The sequence below is a fragment of the Salvia hispanica genome, chromosome 1 (assembly GCF_023119035.1).
Source record: "Salvia hispanica cultivar TCC Black 2014 chromosome 1, UniMelb_Shisp_WGS_1.0, whole genome shotgun sequence".
NCBI lineage: Eukaryota > Viridiplantae > Streptophyta > Magnoliopsida > Lamiales > Lamiaceae > Salvia > Salvia hispanica.
In genome coordinates this window covers 45504043-45513788 of record NC_062965.1, presented here as the reverse complement: position 1 = coordinate 45513788, position 9746 = coordinate 45504043, and the positions used below count along the sequence as shown (strand labels likewise).

At 26.7% G+C, this 9746-nt stretch overlaps 1 long non-coding RNA gene across 2 annotated transcripts; it reads right to left on the bottom strand.

Moving 5' to 3' along the window:
* Positions 1-995: 995 nt before the first annotated feature.
* LOC125198529 lies at positions 996-3376 on the bottom strand. Of its 2 annotated transcripts, none has more exons than XR_007172430.1 (4): positions 3193-3376; positions 2754-2807; positions 1345-1435; positions 996-1248 (listed from the first exon to the last, which is right to left on the bottom strand). It is a non-coding gene; the product is annotated as an uncharacterized LOC125198529 (long non-coding RNA). The 2 variants fall into 2 exon arrangements; XR_007172429.1 differs by having other exon boundaries at positions 1345-1417.
* Positions 3377-9746: the final 6370 nt, after the last annotated feature.

Sequence of the window (9746 nt, the reverse complement as noted above, 5' to 3'; positions counted from 1 at the left end):
CGTTTCAGAGTTTCGGCAAATGGTTAGAGCAGCATTATTTGAAGTGGGTTTAATTTTTGACTCATAAAAGCAATAATTTGCATACGTTGGAATGTTTTAGAAAAATTCAAATGAATTTTCCTTATTTTAATGAAGTTGCGCAGCACCGACAAAAATTTATAAACGTAAGAATAATATAAAATTCTTTCCACTTTAAATGCTACATTGAAATAGTTTTTTATGTAGTATAGCTGGCAATATCAAAATTGAGAACATATGCCATCTACCCACGTTTACGTACAGTCAATAAAAAAGTTTTAATCAAATGGATGCTTACGACTGATTATTGAAGTCAATGGAATTAATGACATTTCTACAGTAGTTCTTCCTCCGTGTCACAATAATTGTCACTTTTTTTATTTCAGTCATCTATACTATCATTAAAAGCTCGGTTTTTTTTGGGGGGAAATCAAAGGGAATTCTCCCCTGTTTTCAAATTTTCGATTTGGGGGGAATTTTCCAAGTGTTAGGCGCCAACTCACACTTCCATTCTTTCACCAAAAGTTAAAATAACTCCACCAACATCATGCATTAAAACCAATAGTTAATAGGATCATTTTTAATTGTAAAGCTGACTAAACATCACATCATTTATATATATACAATTTACAGTTTGTATGCATATGAAACCCATAGCATGAGAACGTTTTCCCACATAAATAAAAAGTAGGTTTTCCCTCCCAAAAATAATGTGAGTTTTCCCTCCTCTAAAATGGAGGGATTTCTTGGAGGCAAAAAAATGGGAGGAAATCAGTTCATTTTAGAATAAAAAAAATGTAATTTAAAATTTAAAACCCATGAGTATTTAGAAAGTTGCTCAATAAATATCAATGACAACAACACATATTCATAAATTGTAGGTTCTTCTCTCTCTCTCTACATTTGCTTTCATATCTTTCTTCTTCTTTTTATTTTTTTTATTTTAATATTTCACTGCTTATTTTCACCATTTATATTTTGCAGATATTTAAGGTATGATAATATTATCTAACATTTTTTATTTATATTTTGCAGATAATTAAGGTATGTGAATATTATCTAATATTTTTCTTTTGTACATAGCTTAACTCCTACTTTAATTTGCATAGCATTCCTTTTATTATTTTTTTGTTTGTTATTTCCGATGTATTTATATATTATTGCACATACATAGCACAGTACATAGCACAATACAGAATAGATGCAATCCTCTTGCATCTTCTTCTCACACTGCACAAAGAAAAAACAAGGGAAAATTCAAAATGAGAAGAAAGCAGCAGCAATACAAGTACATTTTATGTGGTTGTTTTAACAAAATATTAATACCTTTAATCGATACCTTCTGATAGTTTTTTGTTCTTTCTAAATGCAGATTATCCAAATAGCAGGACGGTCCAACCTGTATCAAAAAGGACAGCTGCTCAAAGAGAGAATAACACAGTTAATTATTTCTGCAATATCAACTTCCGAATGCAGAAACCTTATGAATAAACATAAACGAAAGACAAAAGGTGAAGACTTATTTTAGGAAATGCAAATAAATAATAATAGATGAAGAATGGGAAGAAGACAACATCATTACAGGTTATTTATTATTACCGTAATACATTACTTTGTAAATTTTAAGAAATATTTACTGTGCATTGCAGCTACTGACAAGAACTGCAAAAGAAGAGCAAACCCAAAAAGATAGGAGAAGAAAAGATGAAGAAAGACAATGAAGATCCACAAAAGGAAAGGCATTAAACAGGAGAGAAGATGAAGATGAGATGTATTTTCTGTGCATTGCAGCTACTAACAAGAACTGCAAAAGAAGATCAACTCAAAAAGATAGGAGAAGAGAAGATGAAGAAAGACAATGAAGATCCACAAAACAAAAGGCTTTAGACTAAAGAGTAGATGAAGAAGAGACGTATCAAATGTAAAAAATGAATTTCGCGTTTTAATACATCTCAATTTAATGAGATTTTATCAATAAAGATTACCATTCTTTGAAGAAATTTTATCATGACATGAACTCCATTACTATTCTGAAAGCAACAAAACCTCTAATAATATAAACTGACTGTTGTGTTTAATCAATCACATCACTCAAGTCTGAAAGCAAAGACATCAATTAGAGAGAGAAATTGCAAACCTCACTACACTTACGTGGATAAATAGTAAAATTGGTATGTAATACTCCCTCTGTCCCGGCTAAGATGACACATTGCTTAGCCGGCACGGGATTTTAGAAGTTATTGGTTAAAGTGTTTAATTGGAGAGAGAGAAGGTGGGTATAAGTATTAAAGTAGAGAGATAAAGAAAGATGAATATTTTAATAGGAGTGAGAAAAAGTGGTTGAGTATATTAATTGGAGAGAGAAAGTTACCAAAAAAAGAAATGTGTCATCTTAGTTGGGACAAACTAAAAAGGAAAACGTGTCATCTTGAGCGGGACGGAGGGAGTAGAAATCTAGATAAAAATTTATAAGAAAGTAAAAACAAAAGAAGAAGGACAACTTTAAAAATTAAGGGTTTCATCATACTGCACTTAAAATCTTAAATACATCATTAGGTTTATAAAGAATGAAACGTACTTTAGAAAAAGTTTCACCCGAAACATGGAGAGTAGACAAAGGTACATTCAAAGTAAAATTTTATTAGTCGAGAAAATAAAAGTTACGTTGCAGAAAATATAGGTGACATACATACCACGTGTGAAATAAATTGGTAAATAGATATGCCCCAACTCACCTCACAAACTCTGCTACCATATCTCCACAACAAACACAGAACACAATATCAGCCCTACGCATACAACAAAAATAAATTTAGATAAAATCACATAATCGAATACTTTAGAATTCTTAAAAGTAATGATACATAGGCAGATCCGTGAGTTTTCCGAAAGAAGTTTTGAGTAATAATAGTTGGGAGAAAAACCATTAGTTTGTTGGTATTTCAAAATTTCATGAATTTAAATTACAAGGATTGATAATAAGCAATAAGTGATGTATAATCCATCAATATGACAATATGAAATCAAAATGAAAAGACAATAAAGGAAATTGGTCATTTCATAAAGTAAATATTTTTCCATGCAAAAATTGCACAAGAAAAATGACTACAGCAACCATCACTGATTAAGGATAAAACCCTCACAATAATATTTCTAGAAAAGCAATATTTTTACCTTTTCGAGAAAGCAAATAACCAGTGGTATATAGACTCCTCCATCAAATGATTATGGTCCAACCATTGTTCTGAAAAATAAAGATTTTGTGGAGGATTGAGGAGGCAGATGATATTTTGGAAGAAAAAATAAAAGATTGAAAAATAAAAATTTTGTGGAGGATTGAGAGTAGTAGGCGCGTGATGTTTTGTAAGAAGATGTAAGAGGTGTACTTATATAGGTTGTTGGTTCAGAGGAAGTCGCCGCTCCTTTCATGAATGGGCTCTTTTATTGGGAATTAGGGTTTAAATTGGGAATGACAAAATTTTATGATTAATCAGAATTGAAAATCGAAGGGGCAATTACTGCGAATTAATGCACAACGGCTCTTTAATTAGAATTAACTGCAGATTAGTACTCTCATTGGAAGAAGACACATCTTATAGGGTCACAAGTAGTTGAATACAACCATAAAAGAAATGAGGCTTATTACTATTTCTAATATTTAATTCAAAATTTTAATTTGTTAGATTCACAACAGGAATTTATCTCTTTGCATTTATTAGTCCCTTTCCATTCTTCCGGTTTTTTTTTTTTATTTTCATAGTGATATACTTTCTTCCAAAAAGTTAGAGTAATACTATTATTTAAATAGGAAGGCAAGAGTAGGAGTACTATTATTTAAATAGGAAGGCTATCTTTATAGTAATAGCTTTGACACACCAATATTAGGATACTTATTTAGCTGACTATTTTATTCGTAATACTTTCTATATATTTAAAAGGTTCATTGAAATTTTTAAACTTTTTTACTGGATTACATTTTCATTGTGTGATGAAACTATTTTATTTTTAATATTTTCTACACTAGAAAGGTTATATTTTAAAAGCTTAAATTTTTTATTATGCTTTTCTTTCTTTAAAAATGAAAAAGATAAAGAAAATATTTATAGCAATATACATTTAAAGTGATTATTTATGATTTTAATTTTTTCAATAAAAGAATTTTCCATAATAGTATAGTCTTTTAGAATTACATGAAGACAAAATAAAAGGTTAAATTTAATAACCTTATAAAAGAATTTTCCATAATAGAAGTACGATGTACTATTTTAGAATTATATGAAGGCAAAATAAAAGGTCAGATTTAATAACCTTTTTACACGTATTATATGACATTCCAAGGCTATTAGAATTACTATTACAATTTTAAAAAGTAAAATTTTATTGAAATCTTAAACTTAAATCTTGGAAAAGGACATCAAAATAACTATATTTATTGAAATCACAAACTTAAATCTTGAAAAATGAATTTGCTTAAAAGAAATTTTAAACTTGAAACAAGTAGCATTAATTCATAGTTGTCGTATTGATACTATCATAGTAATATGATATGATATGATGTGTCCCACCAACATTATTTTGCCAAGTGGAAATACGAAAGGGCCCCACCTCTAACTGAAGCATACATGATTGCCCCAATTATAATATATTTTATTAAATTTTTACACACCCATATATGATAGTATATATTACCATATATTCAAACACATATATGGAGTATATGGCAAGCTTCATAATTTTCTATGTATTTGATTCATCAATCATTTTCACATCAATTAAAAAAAATCTTAATTTACTGCCATTGAGATTGAGATTTGATGGTAAACTCCTTTTATTGTTATGCTCCTCTTTTATTTCTTTGTTATGTTTTAGTAGTACATATTTACTCATCTTATACTTCACCACATAATAATTTTGTAGAATCTAATGTATCAATTTAATCTTCTTTTATACAAGTAAATATGATACATATATAGTTAATTCATTAAATATGTGTGTATATTTAAGTTATTTTCGTTGATTTTTCACATAATGTTCTTAAAAAAAGAACAATAAATAATCTCATGTTTAATTGTTCCAAGATTGTTTCAAGATTTTGGAAATGACGAATAATCTCATGTTTAAATGTTTAATTGTCCCAAGATTTGAAAATGACTAATTTGGTATAGACAAAAGTTGGAATTTATCTAAGATGTGACTAATTTTTATATTTTTGCATTTAAAAGTTAAAAATTGCAGCGAAATTTGTCGAAGACCTATTTAAATTCGTTACAGGTGATTGATTTAGTAAAACTTTAAGCACTGCATCACAATCCTTGTGCTCTACAACACAAAAGCTGAATAGATTATCAAATTAGTCAAATTTACTTTAATAAAAATAATATAAAAAAACGAATATTGAAAAGATTATATATGTAGCAAATTACATGTAATATGTGACATTTCCAGGCTAGCTGTTGGAATCACTATTACTCCACAATCTAAAAATTGTTTTGATGGATTATTTTATATTTTCTCTTCTAACCTTTTTTTGACAGATTTTTATCGTATACATATTCTTAAAATCTATACTTCTGACGTAGTATTCTTAATAAAAGGTTTCCAAAATTACTCCAAAAAAGTTTCCACCAAAGATTACTACATATAAAAGATATTAATTGTTATACATATTAATTGTGATACTATGATATAGCTTGTACTTTATTAGAGGACAATAACAATAGTATTAATTGTTATATGTCATAACATTTTTATCAAAAATTATATTAATTTATAAATATAATATAATCAATATAATATTATATTCTAATGTGATTAATTATTAGGAATTGGATTGATATAAATTCAAATTGATTTTTTATTCGAATGTAAAGATGAATTGAATATCAATTTCTTTAACATAACATTAGATAAACTCTTTGGTTATCATATTCAATTAAATCTAAATTGAGTATTTGATTTCATAATGTTTTGTCTAATTTTGTTGTGTTTTTCTCTTTATACACGACTAAAAGGTGAATAATGAAATGTTTTAACAGCATATTCCCAAAATGAATAAATTTTAGAAAATGGTGCAAATTTCAGCGACTTTAATTTTTTCATTACGTCTTAACTTTATCAAACCCTCTATGCAGTGAACTTATAGCAAATGTGAAACAATATAAATGAAGTCAAATGTTACATAGCAATACGAAAAAAATACAACTTTGCTTTAAATAATATAAATCAATTTAAATTTTATATAAGAATACTAAAATTCATCTTCCTAATAATATTATAATCATGTTAATTGTTTATTTTTATGGAATAAAAATCAATCTTAATACTACATAGTGATATCAAAATTTAATGTTATTAACAATACTTAATTATATACTTATTCAATTAATAAAATAGTGCATCGTGTTGGGCCTAGGATTGAAAATATGAACAATATTTCATTTGACGGATGGAGTGTATAACAAATCGATTCTAAAGTTCAGAGGTATCAATAATACAAGATTATGTGATTACTATAAATATCGTCAGTTGCGCATCGCGGCGGGTTGAAGTGCAAATCCAACACTCCAAGGGTTTAGTAATCCATGAGGTTAGGGTATAGTACCGACTCAATAAAATAGCGTTCACTAAGTGATCAAAGTTAATTTCATCTCCAAATGATTTAGTAATCCATAATGCAAGGTTGTAGTTGCGACTTAGTAACATAGTTTACAATTTAACAACATTGTGTAATATATATTTTTTGCTATGCAATATTGTATATGAAATATAAAATATTAACTATAAAGATTTAAAATATTAAATAGATGAGATAAGAACCTGTGACTTTTTTAGCGATGTTGTATTGTAATATTTCAAAAATTAAAATTTAATGAAATTCAAATCACTTTATTAGATATTGCAACATTTTATTATTATTTTGATTTGAGTGGATTTGGAGTGATGGAATAGTGCATGGGATTAATTTAATTTTTTTTAGGAGATAGAAGTTTTATCAATTATTTAGTTAAAACGTATATTGATATTTATTTTATTTTGTACTATTTGTGATATTTATTTTGTATGATATGTGATATTATATTATTGCAATATTTTAAATATATTTTAATTCTTAAGTTAATGTTAATTTTTATTAAATATGAAACAAAATAAATTTATTAAACAGAGAAGGGAAAGAAGATAGTAGTGTTGCAGAGAGAGAAAATTAGGTTTGAATTAGTAGTAGAATATAATTAGTGGGCTAGGCTAATTAAATACTAATATATGTATTTGTTTTTAGACTTGTGATAGGCTAATTAATTAATCATAAATGTATCATTTTCTGTTATTATGTGGAGTATTTATTTTGTTTTAGGAGCATGACAATAGTAGTTGATTACTATGTAAACAAAGTTTAAGTTTATAATAAAATGACAAAAAGATTGACATATAGATAAAAAAAAAAAAGATATAAAGTTGACATGTGCCAGAAAAGATATTGAAAGTTGATGTGACAAAAAAGACAAACAGAAGTATCATCATGCATTTTCATTCACTTATTTCTCATAACTATTGCTACATATCAACTTTTAAATATAGAGACAAAACTAACTATACCTAACAAGGTTTTCCCCCCAAAAAATGAGCGTGACTTTTATATAACAAGATTTCCCTCCTAAAAAAAGAGCATGTTTTCCCCCAAAAAAAAGGAACAATTTTTTCCCTCCAAAATAATGGGAGGAATTTTCTTCCTAAAAAAAGGAGCAAGTTTTCCCTCCCAAGCAATGGGAGGAAAATATGATCATTTTCCGAAGCTAAAAATTTAAAATTTGAATTTTAAGAGCCAAAACTCAACTAGAAGTTGCTCTATAAATATTCATTCCAATAATAAACATTTCTCAATTTTAGAATCAAGGATAGTGAATATTTTTCCGAATTTTAAAAATTAAGTGAAAATGTACTATATGAAAAATAATTAGGATCTAGATCAATGGCAGTTCATAAATAAATCCAAAAATAACAAATTCATTTAGATTCAGGTTTCCATTAGTTATATTTGTTTTTAATATTTAAATAATTAAACCTTTGAAAGAATTATTAACATATATTTATAAATATTTATTTTAAAAACTAACATTAAAGATAAATTAGTATGATTATACTTTAATATTGTATGACAATAGTAGTAGTTGATTACTGCATAAAGAAAGTTGAAGTGTGTGATAAAATGACAAAAAGATAAAAAAAAAGACATAAAGTTGACATGTGTAAAAAAAGAGATTGAAAATTGATGGGACAAAAAAGATAAACACAAGTACCATCATGCATCTCATTCACCTTCCTTATAATTTGAACAAGTAAGAATATGAATAATACTTTAATTGCGGTGTTCCTACATAGGAGTAAAAGGGAAGAAAAGTGTTTAGGAATAGAGTTGAATGAACAAATAAATCTGCAACATATGGTGGAATAATCAAGCAATAAACTAACATAAATCAATAGATAATCCAATCGGTTATGAAAAAATTGGATATGCAAGTTAATGTTTAAGAAAATAATTTAAGAATAACATTTTAATTAGTAAATCAGTTCATGAGTCCATCGAGAGGAACATAAAAGACATATTACCGTACGTACAGTAAAAAATACACCAACAACGATATATACTGTACATATAGTCTAAAAGATATGTATAGTCTAAAAAAAATACACCAAGAATGGTTTTCAAAACAAATGTAAATAATATAATATTATTATATTTCAGAATTATCAAAACATTTTTTCCATATACATCAACAAATACTACTTATCAAAGATGGTGTATAAAAAAGTCAACAAAACTAATGTCATATTCCTAATGGCATATCACACGTATATCAATGATGCATATTTCAAAAAGTTTTCTCTATTCTCAATGCATTTTCCTATTCCCATTTTACATTGCAGAGTCTATAATGACCAATCGGCTCAATATATTTGCATTTTATTTCTCACCATTATATATTTATTTTTATAATAGTAATATTACATGAAATATTAATTTAGGGTTTATATGACAGCTCTTGGGAATGACAATTTTTTTTAATTCAATCAGAATTGAAAATCAAGGGGCAATCACAGTACAACGGCGCTCTAATTTGAATGAACTCTTTGTGTTTATTAATCTCATTTATACACGGTTAAAAATAATAAAATTTACTACCATAATTTATTATGCTAACAAAAGAAGTTATACGTCATACATTTATGGGTAAATTTTTTGTATATATATAACTATAAAACAAGAAAAAAGAAGTCTTATCCATAAAATCGATATACACTATTAAAGAATTGTTATAGTATAATTTTTTTCCTTGACTTGAAAAATGAAAAGTAATGCAATATGATCAGATTTTTTATGTGTAAATATTATCATATTATGATATCAATATACGTGTGTGTATACATATATATATATATATATTGTAGTAGTATATGGCAATCTAATTAATCCAATGAAACAAACACATAAATCTTGAAAAAGAAATTAAACAAATGAAAATAATTATATTTATTGAAATCCTAAACTTAAATCATAGAAAAGAACATGAAAATAATTATTTATTGAAACCACAAACTGAAATTTTGGAAATATATTTTGATTAAAAGAAATTTAAAACTTGAAACCAATAGCATTAATTCATAGTTGTCATTATATTGTCCTCTTCCACTCTCTCTAGCAACAATTATGATACTAGCCAAATTTTCAATCT